The 20,873-nt window shown below is 47.6% G+C and overlaps 1 long non-coding RNA gene across 1 annotated transcript in view; it reads right to left on the reverse strand.

Moving 5' to 3' along the window:
- Window positions 1–18,709, reverse strand: part of LOC125170830 (uncharacterized) — a 141,373-nt gene extending 122,664 nt beyond the window's left edge. Inside the window, exons 1-2 of the long non-coding RNA XR_007154109.1 lie at window positions 18,582–18,709; window positions 2,702–2,805 (exon numbers count right to left, since the gene is read on the reverse strand). This is a non-coding gene — a long non-coding RNA (uncharacterized LOC125170830). The remainder of the gene's footprint in view (window positions 1–2,701; window positions 2,806–18,581) is intronic.
- Between the last annotated feature and the right edge of the window lie 2,164 nt (window positions 18,710–20,873).

Raw genomic sequence — 20,873 nt, forward strand, 5'->3', positions numbered from 1 at the left:
GGCCCTCCCCGTGGCCTCTGGATTCTCTTCCGCGTTCACTTCGCTGGAATCCCTGATTGTTTCCCCTCTGTCTGCACAGTATCTCACTGCCTGGTGATCACTGTCTTGCTATGGAGTAGATGTGTATGCATCTAGTCACCTGAGGGGGGTGGACAGGATGCCTGGGTCCATCGAGGTGTCTTAGTTTTCTGTGAGCATGTGTCTATGTCTCTCCAGGAGACCCTCATATTGGCAGCTACAGCTATTTACTGATGGTTTAAGGAGGGGGAGTATTGCACTGAGCTACATCTAAGTGGCTATGGATTACAAGACGCATCCCGATGTCAAACATGATGCAACGTATAAATACGTGCGTTATCTGAGTCGATGGAGAAACCGAGACACAAGAAACTCATTCGGCCAAAGTACAGACTAGCGGCGTGTGGCCGCTGCAGTGTGGACTGGGTCCGCGTATGTCGGCATCGAATTGCTATGTGATGTGTGTCGTGTTGTGTTTTCACTATTTTCCAGCTTCATGGAGGTATGACGGGTCTACAGAAGGTGAACACAATTAATGTACAAACTATGATGTGTTAAGACCTATATGTACACTTTGTGTTACTATCACCATGGTCTAGTAGAAAACAAAACAGGCTTCAAAACAGTATTGTGCTGTGATCTCTCTCTCTTTTTTTTTAAAGAAAGAAACATTTGTGAACATCAAACATATCTGAGTTGTGGAGAACAAAAGTCAAATAGTCTGAGGTTATGATTTCTGGAAAGTGGCATGTTTTGGGGTGGTGGGCAGGTTATGTGTGGATTTATATTTCTCTGTGTGTGTGTGTGTGTGTGTGTGTGTGTGTGAGTGTGTAGACTTTTTGTTCCTCACACTGAATATATATGCTTTTACTGTAAAAGCATATCAGTGTGGAAAAAAACCCCACTATGATCTACATTTCCAGTTTTGTTAACCAGTATTTACTTTATGTGGATACAGTGGTGAGAACAAGAGCAAAGCAGATCCTGGTTTCCTCAGAGTCGCGGTCAAGGCTGAGACGGGCACCGGAGGGAACACGCAGCTCCAAGCCAGACACAAGTCTGAGGGCAGAGGAGGAGTGTGCCCGGCGGGAGGGTGGGGAGGGGGCTTGGAGAAGCTTCTGGAGGCCACGGCACCTGGGAGGGGCATGGGGGGGGGGTAGCCGCGATACCCTGGGGGGTGGGGACCAGGTCCAAGGGTGAAGCAGGTTCTGTCTGGGGAGCGAGGGGGTTTAGGACTTAGGGGTTTGAAGTGTCTCCGAGAGGTCAAATGAGATGTCTAGCTCCCTTCTGAAGCTCCGAGGACTGGCCTGACTTGGTGAAGAGTGGAGCCTCCTTGAGGGGGAAGAGGAGGCAGAGTGAGGGGGACTTGCAGGGGGAGGCGTGGAGGGCATGTAGGCTGGGGACCGGCCTGAGCGGTGTCCAGATGGCCCGAGGTGACCGTTGCAGCTGCGGTCAGCAATGGACCCATTCCCTGTCGTGACATGTGGGTGTTTTGTGAGGTTTGGGGGGGGGGGGCAGCCACACTGGGAGGGTGGAGGCCAGAGCGGGGGTGAGGACAAGGTGTCTGTGCCTGGTCAGGGACGCCCTCCTGCCATGACCATGCCTCGGGGGCTGGCGTCACGGCGGGGAGCCTGAGGAGGACACAGAAGGCCCAGGCCACTCACACGGCCCTGAGCACAGGGGCTCATGTCACACAGACCTCTGATGTGTGGCGCTGTTTCTCGGGCAGATTTGGGGTCACCCCACAGGGGTTTCCATCGATGTCACTGTTCCCAGAGCCCAACACCACTTCCCCACCTCCAGGCTGAGCACCGGGAATACACCAACTACTGACAGAAAATCCAAAAACACACTTCTCGGGGCACCTGGGGGGCTCAGTCGGTTAAGCGTCCGACTCTTGGTTTCGGCTCAGGCCATGATCTCACGGTTTGTGGGTTCAAGCCCCACATCAGGCTCTGTGCTGAGCCTGCTTGGGATCCTCTCTCTCTCTCTCTCCCTCTCTCTCTCTCTGCCCCTCCCCTGCTTGCTCTCTCCGTCTCTCAAAAACAAAAACAAAAACACACTTCTCGCTTTGTGACACAGTGGCTAGGACGCACGCTTAGATGCACGAACGCACTTGGCCAAGCCCGTTAACCCAAGCTGTTGTCTCGGAAGGGTCTCGAGTTGAAAGCACACGGGACAACATTTTCTTTATCTGTTCAACAAACACGTGTGGGACACACCTACCAAACAAACACCAGGTGCAGCAGGGGACAGGGGCGGCTGGGGGCCAGGACTCCCGTGGGCCCTGAAAGCCCGTGCCCGGAGGCAGACCGGCACCTTCCACGCTCACGGCGGCACCGAGAAATGTGTGCAAACCGACGTTCTGCCTCTGCAGAAACCTGACGCGGATCCGGGAGAGGCTTCACCCCCTGTGCCAACAGCGCACGGAGCTTCGCGAGGAAACCGAAATCGGGAGGTGTCTCGGTCCGAGGAAAACCCGACAAGACCCTGACCGAGAACCCCAATACTCTGGGAACGGAAGGCAGGCGCGTTATTTCCCTCTCACGTACCAGGGACCTGCCCCCCCTGCAAGGCTTGTTAGGCCGGAGGCTGCTGGGCCACCCCGGAATTTCTCCTCCAGCCAGCCCGAGGGAGGGCCAGAGAACGCGCACTCCTCACAGGCTATTCCAGAGAACTGTACCTTAAGAACCGCGATCCTGGGATATTCTTGTCAGCTGCAAGGTTGGCGTCTCCGGGGTGCACACAGCAGGGGAGGGGGCGCCCGGGCCTAGCCGCATTCTGGGCCTGCAGGGAAAAATGCATGTGTTCCGTGAGCAGAGCTGCCTTCACGGCCACGCCGGGAGGCTACAGGACGCCAAAGCCACGGCCGAGTGCTGAGCTACAAGAAATATGCATTTGGTCTTCACCCTATTCCTGGCACAGAATTCCTAAAACCCTGGGGAACTTCTAAGCGAAAAGAGCTTCAAGGTGTCTTATGTTAACGCAGTGACTTCTGGAAGCGCCCCAGGGCGGGAGGGGGGCTGGGTAGGTTCCGGAGTCACAGGTTTCCTGATGAATCCCTGGCTAGATCGGCTGGCAGAGGGCAGCACACAGAGGGCAGCACACTGAGGTGGCAGGGTCCAGGGGTTACAGCCGAGACAGGAGGATCCACAACACCGCAAACAGTTCCTACGGATCCTTTAAGGAAAACGTTTGCTCCTGCCCTGTGCTGCTGGATGCCGGAAACAGGCGTGTCCTCCGTGGACAGCAGGTGAGTTGGGCCCTTTGCCCGTACTGGCTGCTGTATTTCTGATTATGCCCATCATCACGCTGACGACTTTTCTGCCAGGAAGATGCTTTTCACCCAGGAGGTCAGTCAGGCGTTGCTTCGAAAATGCAGAGCTTTATTGCTTATTCCCAGTAGAGGTCGAAAGATGGCTGTGTAGCGACGTTAAATGTTAGGAAATAAATTGTCAATAGATACTCGCTTTTTTAAAAGTTTATTTATGCATTTTGAGAGAGACACAGAGAGAGCTTACGTGCAGGAGGGGCACAGAGAGAGAAAATCCCACGCAGGCTCCACAGTCAGCGTGGAGCCCGACAAGGGGCTTGATCCCACGAACCAGGAGATTGTGACCTGAGCCGAGGTCAAGAATCTGATGTTCATGGGGCAACTGAGTGGCTCAGTCACTTCAGCTGATCCCACGGGTCGTGGGTTTGAGCCCCGCATCGGACTCTGTTGACAGCATGGAGCCTGCTTTGGATTCTCTGTCTCCCTCTCTCTCTGTCCCTCTCCCAGCTCGTGTGCTCTCTCTCTCAAAAATATATAAACGTCAAAAAAACAAGAGTTGGACACTCAACCATCCTAGCCACCCAGGCGCCCCAGCAGACACCCATTGTTTTTACCGTGATCACTGCTTTCATTGCTCACAGACCCACTGACCGTCCCCTTCATTACCAGAGTACTCAGGTGTCCCGACTGCTCCTGTGACATTGCAAACCTTAGACTTCGGATAAGCCCCAAGGCCCTTACTGTTTCATACTATGAATTAGGTCATGCTGATGACAGTTGTCTAGGTAAGAGCATTCACACAGGTTTTTGGACAGAATTTACAATAAAACTGAGATGTATTTCCGTCTTCGTGGCCAGTTCTGAGTATGAACTAGTGTTATCCTAGCATTCCAGGAATCCAGGAATTCCTTTCTTTGAGGACACTGGGGGACGTTCAGCTCAGCAGCCGGCAGTGACCTTGAAGACGTCTGCCACACTGAGCCTTGTGCACTCTAGCTCTGGTCCTGTCTCCCTCTCAGTCAGTCCTGCCAAGAGACATACTGCAAAGAATATGTTTGTGGCCAAGGGGTGTGAAGGCAGGTGCAGGAGAACCGGCCAGGGGGTGCTGGGTGTTCACTCCTGTTTTTGTCCTTAGTTTCGTTTATGCTGGCATCGCCTTCCCACTGCTCAGTCCAGGTAAACATATCCTAAAGACAATGTAACTATGAATCCATCACTCATACCACATCGTGAAGGGTATACTACTTTCTAGGAGCCCCATAAAATTTACTAGGTGAGTCTCCGGGTGTGTCCGGAATCGCACAACAGAGAGAAACTGCATTGGGTTTTGATTGCAGGCATCCTGGTCACAGCACCCGACTTCCTCAGTGCCCATTCCTGAGGATGGCAGTCGGAAAGGGATGTTGTCTGAGAACTAATCTGGTAGGAGGCAGGGCTAGCATTCAGCCAGTTTGTGCCCATGTGTCCTTTCTGGTGTTCTTCCCGGTGTCTTTCCTGACTGATCCGCTGTGGCCACCATGGTCTATTACTCTAGACACGTCATCTGACTTTTTTCATTATCTTTTTTAATATTTATTTGTTTTTGAGAGATGGAGAGCAATCAGGGGAGGAGGAGAGAGAGAGACAGAGACAGAGACAGAGACAGAATCTGAAGCAGGCTCTAGGCTCCGAGCTGTCAGCACAGAGCCTGATGTGGGGCTCGAACTCACGAGCTGTGAGATCATGACCTGAGCCGAAATCAGACGCTTAACTGACTGAGCCCCCCAGGCACCCCTATGTTGTCTGACTTTTAAATGGATAGCCAACGTGTGACGGGAATTAACCGACAGTGACAAATGTACGTGTTCTCTGATGTGTATTGATCCAGGTTGGATGGAGAAAATCGTGAGTTGTGTTTCTATGTTTATCCATTCTGCAAAAATTAACTTCATATTGTTAAAACATATAAATGTACCTCGAGTTGTACATCATCGACAAGATTAACCACCCCTCCATTAGTTGCCTGTGTCCTTTGCTTGCTGCAAAATACCAGATATGCATTTTCCTTTCATCCTAGTGAAAGATGGCTAGCAAATGAATTCTCAGAGTTGACCCGTGTTGCCCTGCAAGCTTATAGAAAATGCCTTTATTGCAGGAACCAACTGGGTGGCATACTTCTGTATTGGTTAGAGGTGTTTTGCAAGCAGTTTTGTATCATAAATGCAAAACTGACTATGGTGGATTATGTTACTGATCGTTATTGTTATTTTATATGAATAGATGCTCGTCAAAATTCACCCTTTCCCAGATATTAAAATAGATACATTTAAGACCTCAGACACCTGGATAGGAGGTGGGAAGCCTGGATGGGAAAAGCCTATTTAATTCGTGGGGCTGTCTGCTCTGTTAGTTTATCTTTATCTGAGATGTGATTTACGGAGAGCTGCTTGTGCCTCAAGGAGAATAATTAGAATCAAGATGTGATTGTTAATGTTTATTTATTTTGAGAGAGAGAGAGAGAGAGAGAGAGAGAGAGAGAGAGAGAGAGATGCAGAATCCGAAGCAGGCTCCAGGCTCCAAGCTGTCAGCACAGAACCTGACACGGGGCTTGAACCCATGAACTGTGAGGTCATGACCTGACCGAAGTGGGATGCTTAACCGACTGAGCCATCCAGGTGCCCCAAGATATGATTTTTAAAAATCTATTAATATTTTATTTTGTAGTGCTTGTACTCGTCTGGGTTTTTTTTTTTTTTTGTGTTCTAATAGAGAAAAAAAAATATCATCAGGGTCTGAGCTAAAGAATCCTGAGAGAATCTTTCCTGGGGCGCCTGCGTGGCTCAGTCGGTTAAGTGCCTGACTGTTGATGTGGGCTCAAGTCATGATCCCAGGGTCATGGGTTTGAGCCCCAAGCCAGGCTCCACACTGGGTACAGAGCCTGCTTAAGATCCTCTCTCTGCCCCTCCCCCGTGCAAGCACACTCACATGTTCTCTCTCTCAAAAGAAAGTATCTAGGTCTTGCATTTTCAGAGAGAGTACAGTTTTAACCAGTGCTATTTTAAATGTTTTTGTACAAATGTGCAATTGTGTAATGATATGATGTTAAATGGATGCATATTGGTAATAAAATGCCTTACTCTGCACAGTCTTGAATTTGAAGTACGTTATTTGAAATTTATTTCAACGTATTTAGACGGTGATTACTGAGTACCGTAAAGGCCCGTTAAAAAAGTGCTTCTCTGTGCTATATGTTCAAGTTTATCTCCAAGTCAGACCATGCTGCTTCTCTCTCTAATACACACAATATAATGATCTCCCTTTAGATAATGCAACTACACCCAGTATGATTACAAGCAAAACGTGTCATTTTAAAAAAGATTTCTAGGATTTGTCTTCTGGCTATATCGAATTCCGACTTGTAACTAGGCAGTCAGAATTATCTATTGCAATTCCAATCACTGAACAATGTTCTCTTGTGTTTGTGTATCAATCGTATGGGAGCTGTAACAGTGTAGATGCTGCACAAGTGCTTTAAAGTAAACGGGTTAATGGAAATAGAGACAGTTCCTTTAGTGAAAGGGTTTTGAATCTGCATCTCGGAGTCTGTAATTTGCAATTGTTGTTACCCACAAAGTTTGTCTTATCGTCCTGGCTCATTTCTATTTTTTTCTTTTTTTTAAAAAAAAAATTTTTTTTTCAACGTTTTTATTTATTTTTGGGACAGAGAGAGACAGAGCATGAACGGGGGAGGGGCAGAGAGAGAGGGAGACACAGAATCGGAAACAGGCTCCAGGCTCCGAGCCATCAGCCCAGAGCCTGACGCGGGGCTCGAACTCACGGACCGCGAGATCGTGACCTGGCTGAAGTCGGACGCTTAACCGACTGCGCCACCCAGGCGCCCCGATTTCTATTTTTTTCTTAAAAAAACGACTACTTCATTCTTTAGCCTGTTTTCAAACTTTTGGGCACTGGTTTCTTTCATACTCTATCAATAGATGACTCATGCCAGTCATGTAGATTAGATTCCAGGTGTGTCCATCACAAGAGCCAAATATTTCTACTGAATATGGTTTTTTGAGGTTTGGATTATCTACTTGGTGTTGAGTCCCATGGGTTAGACACTGGTTTCCTAGAACCGCATCTATTTCATGCTGTCAGCCTAAAACAAAACAAAAAAAAATAATACCCAAATAAAAAATATGAGCATAATCTGTAAAGATGTGCCCATGTACGTGTGTGTGTAAAAACTGCCAAATCATTGTTGTTGCTTTAAGTAACAACAGAAAGATCCACCATGACTTCAACTGTGTTTAGCAGGTGTGAGGTCCTTCCCCGGTCTGTGGGGTCCTCGCTTAGATGATCTAAGATCAGGATGCCGACTGTAGACTCTTCAATTCAAATGATTTACTATCTTTATATTTTAATAGCCTGAATTCGTAACATTATAATCAAGACGCAGCAGTGGAAGAGAAAATAATGCGTGACCGCACGGAGAAGAGACGCCAGTCTGACACAGGTCGAAACCGGGCTGACCCACGTGGAAATAAGTCCACAGCACGCGCCTCAGGAGTAGCGGGGAAGTTATTATGGTACGATAAATGAAGGCTCCTGTTATCTTTTTATGGATGGTAATCTGTTAAAGGGTATCATGCATGAAGAGTATTATTGCCTAAACGTCACAAATATAAACATATTTCAACTTATTTTTAGAGAGTAATTTTCTGTGTTGTTAATAGTGCTAAAAATTAACTGGCATTAAAATGGAACTAAGCTTCTGAATAAAATTTAGGGCACAGTACACATAACACCCACCACGCACACACCCGCACACATCAGTGCACACACAATACGCTCTCTTGCTGTAAGAGTTTGGAAGTTGAAAAAATACATATATGCTTTCAAAATCCTGAGGTCAAACATAATTCTGGGATCAAAACATACTCTTGCGACTGTGCACGACATAGTGAAATAAAATATGTGTTACAGGTGTCAAAGCAGGAACAAAAAGCAGTGCTTAAAAATCCTGGTATTTGAAAGATGAATTTATGGCCGCCTAAATCCTCGAGTGGAAAGACTGAAATGCCTTTATTTCGACTGCTTGTTGCCTGCAAAAAGCCACCAGCATGATACAGAGCCGTGGAACTCTTCTGGAAGGGTTCTTCTACTGTATAAAAACTGTGGCCGCTCTTTTCTTCCTCAACCCCCGCCCCCACCTCATCAACATCCTTATCACATGTTCTCTGGCCCAGTCGCTTCGAGTCAGGCACTAACCACACTGCCTTTTGTCCTCTGGCAAAGATAATGCATCTGGGTTTCCTTAGTGACATTCTAAACACAGGTTTTCTGTCCTTCTGTATGGAGCACACAGTCTGGGTGGATGCCTGATGTGTGCGAGGCCCCCACCCCCATCTACACACCACGCTGGCTCCCAGGGTGGCCTCTGTGCTCCGTCCAGCCTGGCATTGTCAGGGGTGGGGGCGCTGCGTGAGGTCTTGAGGTCGCTCTCCAGCGTCCTGCCCCACATCCACAGGGGGCTTTTGTGCCCTGCCTTCTTGATTTGCTTCTACTTTCTGTTCTTGCCATCTGAGTAAGTTACACCGTGAAGAAAGTTTGCCTCTGGGAAGAGGGAGCTGGAGTGCCTACTGAGAATTTTACGTGCATAAATGTGGGGCCAGGGAGACTCGGGGTTCGGGAGAAGGCAGGGGGGAGGGAGAGGCATGTCGGATGCTGTGCCCCGCTATGAAAATACCAAGAGATGGGGCTGGGAAGGTGGGCAACAGGAAGAGGAATGCAGTTATGACTGCTCTCATCAAATTCTGTCCCCGCAGACTGATGTCAGGAAAAAATCTATCAGAGAAGCAGAGTCCCGAGGTCTCTGGAAAGTAGGGATTTCGGAGGTCGCCGGGAGATGGGAGTCAATAATATTTATGCTTCTTCTCAGCTAAGAGAATCACTGTGTAATCATTTCTGGAGGACACCTGCAGCACCGGCTTTTGTCAGCAGGACCACGGACACAAACAAAACACACGCACTCACTTCCCACCGGGATGTGACATTGTGGACCAGCCCTGAATGCGGGCACATGTGGGAGATGTGGAAGCTGACGACTTCAGGCAAGACTCTTCCCCTCTCCTCCGTGGCTTCCTCAGTGGGCTGTCCGGGAGGGGCTGAGAGAGAATGTCGGCCGCTAAAAGCCTGACCGTCTTTAAGTGTGCTTGGGGGTGAGGGCGAGGGGAGGGAGAACCGTGAGCCATCGCTATTCTGGGGCCGATTTAACCAAATGCCTAGGGGGAAATCTGGCTCTCAGATAGGCTGGCGCTTAAACATGAATGATATACATGTTACTCATGGTACAACGGAGGGAAAGACATCACTCACAGGAAGTGATTACAGTTCTTTATCTTCTGGGCCCCAGTCGCTAAGGAAATTCTGACTGAGTGAGCCAAAGAAATCAGTCCCTTTGGAGTTCAGGCTAGTTAGTCATGACAGCTCGTGTTTGCTGTTATTAATAGCGGCCGCATTTACCAAGTGGACAGACCTGCAGACCTAAGCACAAGTCCGTGTGCACGAGCTCGCTTTGATGCACATTTGAGGTAAACACAGCCCAGCCTCATTTTTCAAACAAAGAAATCGAGAGCCTCAGTCTGGCAGGAAGGAAGATTCCAATGGAGGCTTTCGAAGTTCGAGTGCCATTCCTTCTGCTCTTAGAGCTCTTTGGCTTAGACGCGGGCCTCTGTGAGCTTTCTCGCAGAGTCATGCCAGCGCAGGCCAGGCACTGGTCATGCTGTGCCACGCGGTCAGACTCGTCCGTACGTGCTAGCGGCAGGTGCCGTGAGTCCCCGATTTTTAGTCAGAAGAAAAATGCCAAATCATGTTTGACTTTTACCAACAAGTTTCCTCGGGCCTGGAGCGGGAGCTGTCTTCCGGCATAATTAACTCAGAAGACGTGCGTGTCTCTGGGAGCTAGAGGGCTTGACGGAGGTCCTGATGTAGATGAATGTCACATACTTTCATAAGGCTGCTTTATTCCTTTTTAAAATGTCATCTCGGGAATCGTTCATTTTTCCGGAGACGGGCAGCTTTTATTTCCACTGGCAAACACGCGGTTTTACACGGGATGTCTTTCAGTCTTGGCGAGGCAACGAGAGAAGAAGAAACACAGGACTTGTTTAGGGCTGCAGCGGTAACTGATTGAATGTTAGCCTCACTTTCAAAACCAGAACTTTCCCATACTATCTGAGGAACGAAAACACATCCTGATTAGTAATCCTCACCAAGTTCGGAAGGTTAGAGGTGATTCAGTCTCCGTGAATGTGGTCCGGTCGTATTTTAAGAAGGGCCTCTGAATCATGTGGAGTTGTGTCAAGATATGTGTGATGTTATGTTATTTTAAAAAGGCAGCTTGGAGAGAGGAAATTGAACCATCTTTTTTCAAAAAACTCTGCCCTTTAATGGGAGAAAAGGGCAGGTCATTTCCCACACATCTCACTTACTCTGTGCAATGTGGGCTGTGATGTATTTTTACCACAGACATATTCTTAATGTGCTCTCATATAACCTTACTTACTTAGGGTATTTTAAGTTTGTAACTTGAGCTGTTCTTACTTAATATTTATTGATAGATGTGATTAAATGCATGACTTATAATCAAATAAAATTTACTATTGATCTATTTTTCTCTTGATGGCTTGGCCATCTGGAGGGATGGCTGTATAGACATATGTACTGTTGGATGAATATAAAAAATGCATAATGCTAAGTGAACTTCTCAACTTTTCTCAACTCAGAAAAAGAGGAATAGAATCCATCTTCTTTGTCTTCCTGAGTTGTAACAACATATTTGAAAGTCCTCGGACAGTAACAAAACAGTGCTGGTGGGTCAGACAACAGCTAGGTCAGGATACCCTGTTAGGCTGGTTGGTAACTTGATGGCTCAGAATCAGGTATATATTATCTATTGCAGCCCTGTGAGGTGAAAGGCATCCCGGGGTGGGGGTGGGGTGGGGGTGGGGGGGCAGGGAGGGGCTGGCCTCATGTGGTAAATCCACTCTGGGTTCATCATTCAGTCGATGTGTCAAGCAAATTGTTGGAGGCATTCCTAGCCCCTCAACAGAAACCCTGAGCCAGTGAACCACTCTCAGTAGATTCACCATGAGCCAAACTTCGAATTCGTCCCGTCTTAATCCCGTATGTTAAGGTAATTGTCATTCTTATTCTCCAGATTGCTGCTGATACAAGTTGTCCGTCGTGCAGCTCTTTTGGTGTGTACCACACCCCATCACAGATTTGGGACTACTCACAGGCCACGATGGAAGGAGAATGGTGAGAGCAGATCTTAACAAGGATTATCAGTGAGTTCTCGGAGCCGGGGGCCTTAGGGCTCCATCATGAGAAGGGGACAAATTTCCTGAGGATTCCACTGGCAAAGAGGGCCAAGGAGGCTGCCAGAATTAGGAAGTCAAGATCCCTAGCTTCATCAGAATTTCCTCATATAAACCAAACTTCCAAATCCCATTTCTTTCCAATAAATGTCCTAATTCTAATAAAAGAGACCCTGTGAATTTGGGAATTCAAATTGGGCTGTAATCCATCCACCTGCAGGATGAGACTTTGGGTTTAATTTTCAGAAATCTTGGCCCTCTGGCTACAGGAGATAGGATTTCTTACATGGCCATTCCAGGCGCTTTTGGATTCCTTATATAGACCTTAATCTGGGAATTTAAAGCCCCGAGCTCATCGTTTTCTTGTCCTAAGTTAGCATAGTTAGAAGTAACCAACCGATCCAATTATACTCCTTGTTCTCATCACGGTGTTCTCAATAAATGCCTGGCCACCCAGAGCCTGGTCCTCAGTAGGCACTTACTTGCACGTACATAAAGGTGAAAATTTGAGGAGCTATTTCGCCACTATATTCTACACACTCCTTTACCACTGGAAATAGGGTCATTCGTGCCTTTACATCTAATCAGACCAGAGACGAGTTCCAGAAAACCCAGAGACGACTCGGAGAGCTCATCCTTAAGATTCTGTTCCTCTGCAACCACTCTCAATACCACATTCTGCATTAGTCAAATTTAAGTCAGGGAAGCACAACAACTGTGTAGGCTTGTGTTCGAGTGTTTGATCTGCAGAGGTGGGAGGCAGGCCATCTCTGTATGGTTGTTGGAGCTTATTGTCCACAGAGGGGCAGGCGGGAAGGAAGATGGAAATGGGATGGAGGAAATAAGAAGATGATTATAAACACAGACTGAAATCCACATCCTTCTTGTCGCCTTGGCCCCCGGGCATGGTCGCATGGGGGAGCCGCAGACATGGCACTCTATCTGCATTGTTGACCAGATGGCCAGGGCTTTCTCCTCGGGTTTTCTAATTTCTTCAGGGAAACTGCTTAATGGCTTTTGTTTTTTTCATGTTTATTTATTTTTGAGAAAGAGAAAGAGACAGAGTGTGAGAGAGGCAGGGGCAGAGAGAGAGAGACACACACACAGAATCCGAAGCAGGCTCCAGGCTCCGAGCTGTCACCACAGAGCCCAACACAGGGCTGGGACGCACAGACTGCGGGATCATGACCCGAGCTAAAGTCGGACATTTAACCGACTGAGTCACCCAGGGGCCCCTTAATGGCTATTTTTAAGTCATCTAGAAGCATTCTTAAAAACCGGCCCACAGCTGTGACATTTTGGCTGTTCTTCCAGAAAGTTATTTTCGGATCTTTCTTGGTCACATCGTCCATCAGCAACAACATAACATTTGTAAAATGACGTGTGCACGGCACATGGCACGGATGGGCTTTGGGCTAGCTTCGCATGTAAGAACCCTTCCTGGCCTTCCATGATGGATAACATTTCACTGCCAGGTGCACAGTTTAAGCATCCCTGTCTGTGTCCTGATCTGACAGGCGAGGAACGGACGATGACGCGGCCAGTCACTGGATTGGCACAGTTGGAACTGGGTTGTCACTTCTGTACTGGGCTGCGGTTGGGAGAGCAGTGAAATAACAGAACTCGAAGAAGAAGCACATGCAGCTGGGCGTAGCCCGAGGACCTGGGAGCAGAGACCCCAGGCAGCGGGGAGGAGCCCAGCTAGGACCTGCGCGTGGGCTCCGCGCTCTCCTTGTGCTGGTCTTGTGTTGAGGTTGGCCACCAAAAGAAGGTGATGGCCTGTGAATGGCCACAGACCACGTGCCTAAGTTGAGCCAGAGTACAAACCCAGAGCTGTTTGCTAATGACCTTCAGGTAAACAGCGGGACCGGGGTCACTTCCTGCTGCCAGGTTTTGACGAAGGGAGGGTATTTTAAAATGTGCTCTAAGAAGATGAGGCTTAAGCACAGGTTTATGGAGCAGACGTTCACTTGACAGAAACTCTGCAGGCAGCTGAGACACAGGACAGGCCCTCTGCTCCAGGATCAGAGTTAGAGAGTTTGTTTAGGGAAAGGCAAAAGGCATAATGTCAACATGAAAAAAAGAACCCAAACACAAAGTCTCAAACTAATTGCTTAGAAGATAATTTGGGAGGCGGGGCGGGGGGGGAGTTGGGATTAAATATCTAAACTTTATGATATTCAGCATCTTTGTAACATGTGATTGAAACCTCTGCTTTAAGAGTCTCCAAATATATCTTTGTTATGTCCTTTGAAGAAACAACAGACAAAATCCTTCCTGACCTACTGACTGATGTGTCTCCTGTCCCAGGCAAATTTCTCAAAAACACTGATTATATGGCTTGTTTCCATTCCCTTACCATCTTCCCACTTATTTTTTTAAGTTTTATTTATTTATTTTTTGGGGTGGGGGGAGGGATAGAGAGAAGGAGAGTGAGAGAATTCCAACGTGGGGCTCGAACTCACAAACCGTGAGATCATGATCTGAGCCTAAGTCAAGAGTCGGATGCTTAACCAACTGAACCACCCGCGTGCTGCCCCATTTTCCCACTTGTTAACGCCCTTTCGCCTGATTTCCAAAGGTGTCCTAGGAATGGCTAGAGTGTTTGACAGACAGAATGTGGTCTCCTTATTAGAAGAAAGGGGGGAAAATGGTGAAGTCATCTGTCTGCTGGGCAGGGCACCACTTACTCTAAAAGCCCGAGTGAAACAAAGTCAAACGTGACCGTTCAGCTACAGATGAAATTCTGCATCTTTGAGGCTGTACGTTTGCATATTTACTTGGCTGAAGATTCACAGTGACTTTTGTACCGTACAACTGTTCCCACTTTGAAATACATGTTTTTATCAAAAAACAAAAACCCCATTACTCCGCGGACATATCCTAAGGTCGGCCTGGCCCTCATGTCAGCAAATGCGATGACAACCTCCATGCAGCTTCCTGGGCCACTCAAGAGCATTTATCACTGCTGCTGGCTTCTCGCTTTGGGAAACTCCATCTTGTCCATCTAATCTTCTCGTATCACCGATCTGGTCTCTCAACCTCCTTCTCCATCCCATCTGTGAACAGGAGTCAGTCTCGTGCTGGGGTTTCTTAGACTAGGTCTTTGTTCTTATCCTAGGCCGTCTCCCTAGTCACTCAGGTGGTTCCGATTGTCAGCCGAACATCAGTGAGTCTGATGTATGAAAGTAGCCGGAACCACTCTCTGGAGATTGGGAAGCACCCATCCACACTGCACACCCACAGCCTCCACCATGTTTCACCTTGGGTCACTTTCTATCCCTATTAGCTTCCCACCCTGGTCCAAACCTGCCATCATCTCTTTCCCCAAATGCCCAAAAGCTACTAACTGTTGTCCTCGCGCTCATTCTAATGACCGTTTAGTAACGTCATGCTGTAATCAGAAGGATTTTCAAGATGAAAGTTGTTATTATGTGACCATTCTTCTAAAATCCTTCTAAAAACCAAGAGCCTGATTATGGCCCAGATGCCTCTCTAGGGTCTGATTTTTGTCTTCTATGGCTGTGCCCTTCTCATTACTCCTTCTCTTCTGTGTTTCACACACTTTGCTCTTTTCTGGTTCCTTCCATGTGCCAGCTTTCACCCCGCCGAAGGTGTCTGCACATCAGCTCTCTGCCTCCGACCCCCAACGGCCCCTTTTCTGGTTAACCTCAAATCATCCCTCAGACCCAAGTCCCTCCAGGAGGACACCAGCCGCCCTCTCGTCCAGCTCTGCTACTTGTCTTCCTTGACCTGGGTTTTACCCTTTCGCCTCGGTCTCTGGCTGTCCTTCCCCAGAGCTGCCAGCATGCCTTCAACCCTCTGGAAGGCTGCTTTCAACATGATGTTGAGGGGCGCCTGGGTGGCTCAGTAGGTTGAGCATCCGACTTCGGCTTAGGTCACGATCTCACAGATCATGGGTTCGGGCCCTGCGCCGGGGTCTGTGCTGACAGCTCAGAGCCTGGAGCCTGCTTCGGATTCTGTCTCCCTCTCTCTCTCTCTGCCCCTCCCCTACTTGCACTGTCTCTCTCTCAAAAATAAATAAAAATTTAAAAAATGTAAACAGAATGTTGAAACCTATCCCAAGAGTTTCTGGTTCAGCAGGTTGGGAGTGAGGCCTGAGCATCTGCATTTCTAACAAGTCTCCCATTCATGCTGCGACTCAGGGACCATACCCTGAAAACCACTGCTTTGAAGGGATCCTACACCTGATGCCTTTTCCCTCCACAGGAAGATAAGCTCCACTGGGCTTGGGAGCATGACTATTTTGGTGTATCAATATCTCTCTAGTGTAGTACGGTCTCCTAGGACAGATGTTCAACAAATAAGCTCTTGATCGAATGATTATTAGAAAGAATAAGTAAATTATAAATCATTTGCTCTAGTAAATAAAATGATCTGCTGACCAATACGTAATAAATTTACCTAAATCTTAAGTATGTTAGCTCAACCAAATATTTCCATTCCCCCCTCTAGTGTAATTTCTGCTTCTTGTATATTTCCCTTGTAACATATTATAAACACTTTTAATTGCAGTGAAAAAACACACAACATAATATTCATCATCTTAGCCATTTCTGAGTGCACAGTTTAGTCATGTTAAGTATAACGTTATACAACCCATCTCTAGACTGTTTTCATTTTGGGAAACCGAAACTCTAAACAGGAGCTCCCTCTCTCCCTTCCCCCAGCCCTGGCGACTGCCAATCTACTTCTGTCTCTATGAATCTGATGCTCTGGGTACCTCACATAAGTGGACTCATACAGTATTTGCATTTTTGTGACCAGCTTATCTCACTTAGCATGATGTCCTCAAAGTGCTTCCGTGTTAGCATAGGTTAGAATTTCTTTCCGTTCGATGACTGAATAATATTCGACATTTTGTTTAACCATTCATCTCTCAGTGGACGCTTGGATGGCTTCCACGTTTTGGCTTTTGTGAATAATGCTTCTGTGACTATGGCTCTACAAAGATCTCTTCATATCCTTGCTTCTTGTGGGTAAAAACCCAGAAGGAGAATTTCTGGGTCATACAGTCATTATATTTTCAACTCTCTGAGGAACTGCCATACCATTTTCTGTAGTGGACACCCCATTTTATCTTTCTCCCAACAGTGCACAAGGGTTATAATCTCCTCACATCCTTGCCAAAACTTATTATTTTCTGTTTTTTTTTTTTATTAGTAGCCATCCTAATGGATGTTAAGTGGTGTCTCCTTGTGTTTTTTATTTGCATTTCCCTAATGATTAGTGATGTCGAATATCTTTCCATAGGCTTGTTGGGATATTTGGAGAAACATTTTCTTTAGAGAAACATCTAGTCAAGTCCTTTGTCCATTTTCAAAGCAGTTTGTTTGTTTTTTGTCTGTTTTTGATCTTCTGTGATATTTTGAAAGTCCTAAAATGAAAAATTAACTTAATGGGCATTGTCCTTTCTCAGCAATAAATTGCCTTTGCAGATTGTATACACCATCGTGGATAAATGCCTTCTATCTGGAAGCACTGAGGAAAGGATATTGTATTTATAAGTGGCTACTTCATTTTTATTCTTTCATTTTAGCCCAAAAAGCTAACCAACTGTCCTTCTGTGGCCTACAGTGGAGGCACAGGAAGAGGGGTGGTGGGACAATCCTTTGTTCTACTCCAGATACACAAATCCCGGGTGAACATTTGGGGCTGTTTCAAAAGGCACATTCTGCTTAAAATATTGTCCACCCCACCCCCCACCCCCCCATCTAGGGTACAGATGCAAAAGAAGGGGCTCACAATGGGTCGATGGGAGAGAGCAAACAGACTTGGGTATCAAGGGGATGCCCTTGGTAGAAAAGAGTCTCCCTGTCTCCTTGCCTGGATCTCTCATTCTTCCTGGTCCCTGCGTCCAGTTGGACTATAATTCCCAGACTTCCTGGTGATTAAGTTCTTGTCAGTAGAACATGAGTCAGTAAAATATAAACATATGAGAGGACATGTTCAACTTGTACTTAAAAGGACCTCTCTTTCCTTCTGGCGGGACATAAGTTGCAAAGATTAGAGCGCCTCGGGGAGGTACATGCTTGAGGATGGCACGCTGCCTGACTCACCTGGTCCCGGAGGCGAATCCTTGGCGTGGAGCCTGTCTACCCACCCTGGGCCATCCCCTGACAGGGAAAGAAACCTCCATCTGGTGTGAATCATCGCATTTGGAGGGCACGTTGTTATATCAGGTTGCCCCTCACCCTGCTCATGCATTCTTCTCTACTTTTCATCTAACACTTGCTTAAGTCACTTTGCAGATCTAAACATGACTTTTTGGTAGAACTGGGTACAGCTCACTGGAAAGTACAGACCAAAACATTCCATATTTTCGTTGAGAAAACCAAAATCATGTGCACAGGAAACACATAAGTGATGAAGTATATTACCAAGAGCCTATTTGAATAATATTGACAGGGTCTAAAATCCTGATTGGAAAGCAAATCAGAACCTTCTAGAAAGTCAGAGCAGCTTGGAGAAGGGACTGATAGAAGCTGGAGTGGCCTTTACAAGGTTTCTGGGAGAAGGGACCTTGAGTCAAATCTGAAGAGCTGTAAGTGTGTACAGGCTGGGGAACCCAAACTGTACCTGGCTCAGGAGAGGGGAGAGGGAAGAGATATTCCACCTGAAGTGTCTCTCCCTTCTGTGTCTCTTCAGGAAGAAGAGAAACTTCCAGGCTAACCCATCTGGGCTGCCAGTCCCTGAGTTCTCAACTCTGAGGGCTGGACGTGAGACTTTGTGGCAGGGAGACTTTCACGATGGCACCTCTGGGGGGTGCACGTGCCTGTGCTTAGAACCTTTCTCCCCGGTTTATCCTGTTGGCCTCTCCCCGCCCCCGCACCTCAACTTGGATGTCGCTTCCCCTGGAGCTTTGCCCGGCTCTGAACCCGCATCCCGTGCCCATCACGTAGAGGTACCTTGACTTTCCATGACCACCCTTGCGGTATGAGGCCTCAGTTCCCAGGGAACTCCGTGGAACCACCAGCTGTATGTGGACCTATGCCTTCTTTTGTTCAAAGAATCATTCCCGGTGCTTAATAGCTAGGAAGAAAAAAAACAAGTGACCTTAATAGATGTACCTTCAGTAAATGAATAGATGAATATTAGTGCTTTTGGACAAGATCAAAACAGGGACTACACTGCACTGAAATTGATCCTAAGGTAGATAATACTGCGTGTCTTCCCAGAAAGGTGGAAATTTTCCAAATGACAAGTTGTTCTATTAACAATATGTGGTCACATGGGAAGTTTGCTAAATTCTTCCGTCCTTTTTTGGGAGCTTAAAATATGAAATGAGTTCACAGAGGTGGAATAGTTTCAAGCGATGGAAGGCCAAGATGAGACTGCTTCTTATTCCCCTCTGAGAAGGAATCATTTATCTCTCGTGGAACGATCAGAGTCCTGGATAAAAATAAAAATGTGAATTTTTAAAATAGGGCTCACTTTTTGAACTACTCTTCCAAAATGAATCATGCAGTTTGGCCTTTTTATTTGAACTATTCTGATGCAATTTTCCCCACACAGATGTAAAGTATATTAGAACCGGCCCCTCGGTTGTCGGGCTCAGGAACTTGGGAAGATCCTTCAGGCTCACCTGCTGGATGTGCTGAAGAGATGAATAGTCAGCTCTCAGCCCTCATTTGCCGGGCCAAGGGAGGGAGAAGTCACAACGTTAAGAATCCAGTTGATGATTTCTTGGGGCTCTGCGTGGCAGCCGCAAATTACAAAGTGAAAACGGAATGCGGGAAACACTTTCCTGTCCCAAACAAATCCCTCTCCCACTACACCAGTCTTTCTCGAGGGGGTGATCTCGCCTGCCCGGGGTACACTGGGCAATGTCTGGAGGCATTCTGGATTGTCACACCTGGGGACACGCGTTGCTGGCGTCTATCGGGGGAGGGCTGGGGACGCTGCTAAACGTTCTCCAGCGCCCAGGACCGCTCCCCAAGAGGAGGCACCATCAGGCCCAAAAGTAGGAACGGAACAGGCTGAGCAAACTCGCACTGCACTCTAACAGGTTCCTCGTGTCCCGGGAGGCAGGAGACGAATCTCGGTTACCTGCCTTCCTTCCGTTTTGCCACAGAGATTGTCCCCGACCCCAGCACGGGCTCCATCCACACACAAAACAGGGGCTTATGACTCCCAGTTCAGAGGAAGGGCAGGTCGCCTGTGACCTACTCGCAACACTTCTGGGGTCTCATGATCCCCGGTGCTTGAGTCCGCTGGGGACGGCCACGAGACACACACGTGGAGGCGACGTGACAACCCAGAGGAGCCATTTCTAAACGTGTGACTTTTTTGGCTGCCGGTCACGTTCCTGTGCTTCATCTTGCTTGGCTCTGGGACCAGAGCGGTGACCACGCAGAGGAAAAGTTGTCTGCACTGGGAGCCGTGGCTGTGCTTCTGGAGTGGCTTACCCCAGGAGCACGGTCAGGAGGTGCTGCGGGACACTGCTCTCCTCTGTCAGGAGCCGCAGAAAAGCCAAGGGAAAAAAACCCGTCTCGTGGTTTGTATCTGTAGGGCTGCTGGCTCGCCGGCTCCACTCAGCTTGCCTTCACGCCGGCCCGGAACGGCGCGGGACACACACAAACCCGAATCAGGGAGTTCTTTTCCTTGGCAGAGGGACCTTGGCTCGACTGCCACAGAGAACATTCTGCAGCTTAGAGACGATTTCATAGCCAGCTTATCCATCCACATACTTGGAAAGAGACTGTGGTTAAGACATCACACTTGCTTTTCCTTTGTTGTAGTAACTGTACATACGAAAACCGGTTTTTTCCCCCAACTGAACTTGTGGGCACTGCATAGAGGGATCGAATGTTTGCATTATGGCTGTGGATTTTCATACTGTGAGATGGGACAGCAAGGTGACACAGCCACTCTGTCCACACCCCATTCCACGTCTCTCGGTGGCAGAGGAGCCAGCACAAGTTGAAAGCAAGACTTAGGACCCGCACCGGTAAGTCAGGGTGGAAATCTAGAACCGCGTCTTAGACACAGATGGTAATTGTAACACGCAAGTGCTCCATTTTCTTTTTTTTTTCTTAATTGATAATTATGTTTTACAGCTGTTTTAGGTTTGCAGAAAAGTTGAGTGGAAACTGCAGAGTTCCCATTCGAGCCTTCTTTCCTTGCCACGATCCCTCTGTTATTAACATCTTGTATTAATGTGGTAAACGTGGAATAGCTGATGAGTCAATATCATTATT

Source organism: Prionailurus viverrinus, chromosome B4, assembly GCF_022837055.1.
Source record: "Prionailurus viverrinus isolate Anna chromosome B4, UM_Priviv_1.0, whole genome shotgun sequence".
Taxonomy (NCBI): Eukaryota; Metazoa; Chordata; class Mammalia; order Carnivora; family Felidae; genus Prionailurus; species Prionailurus viverrinus.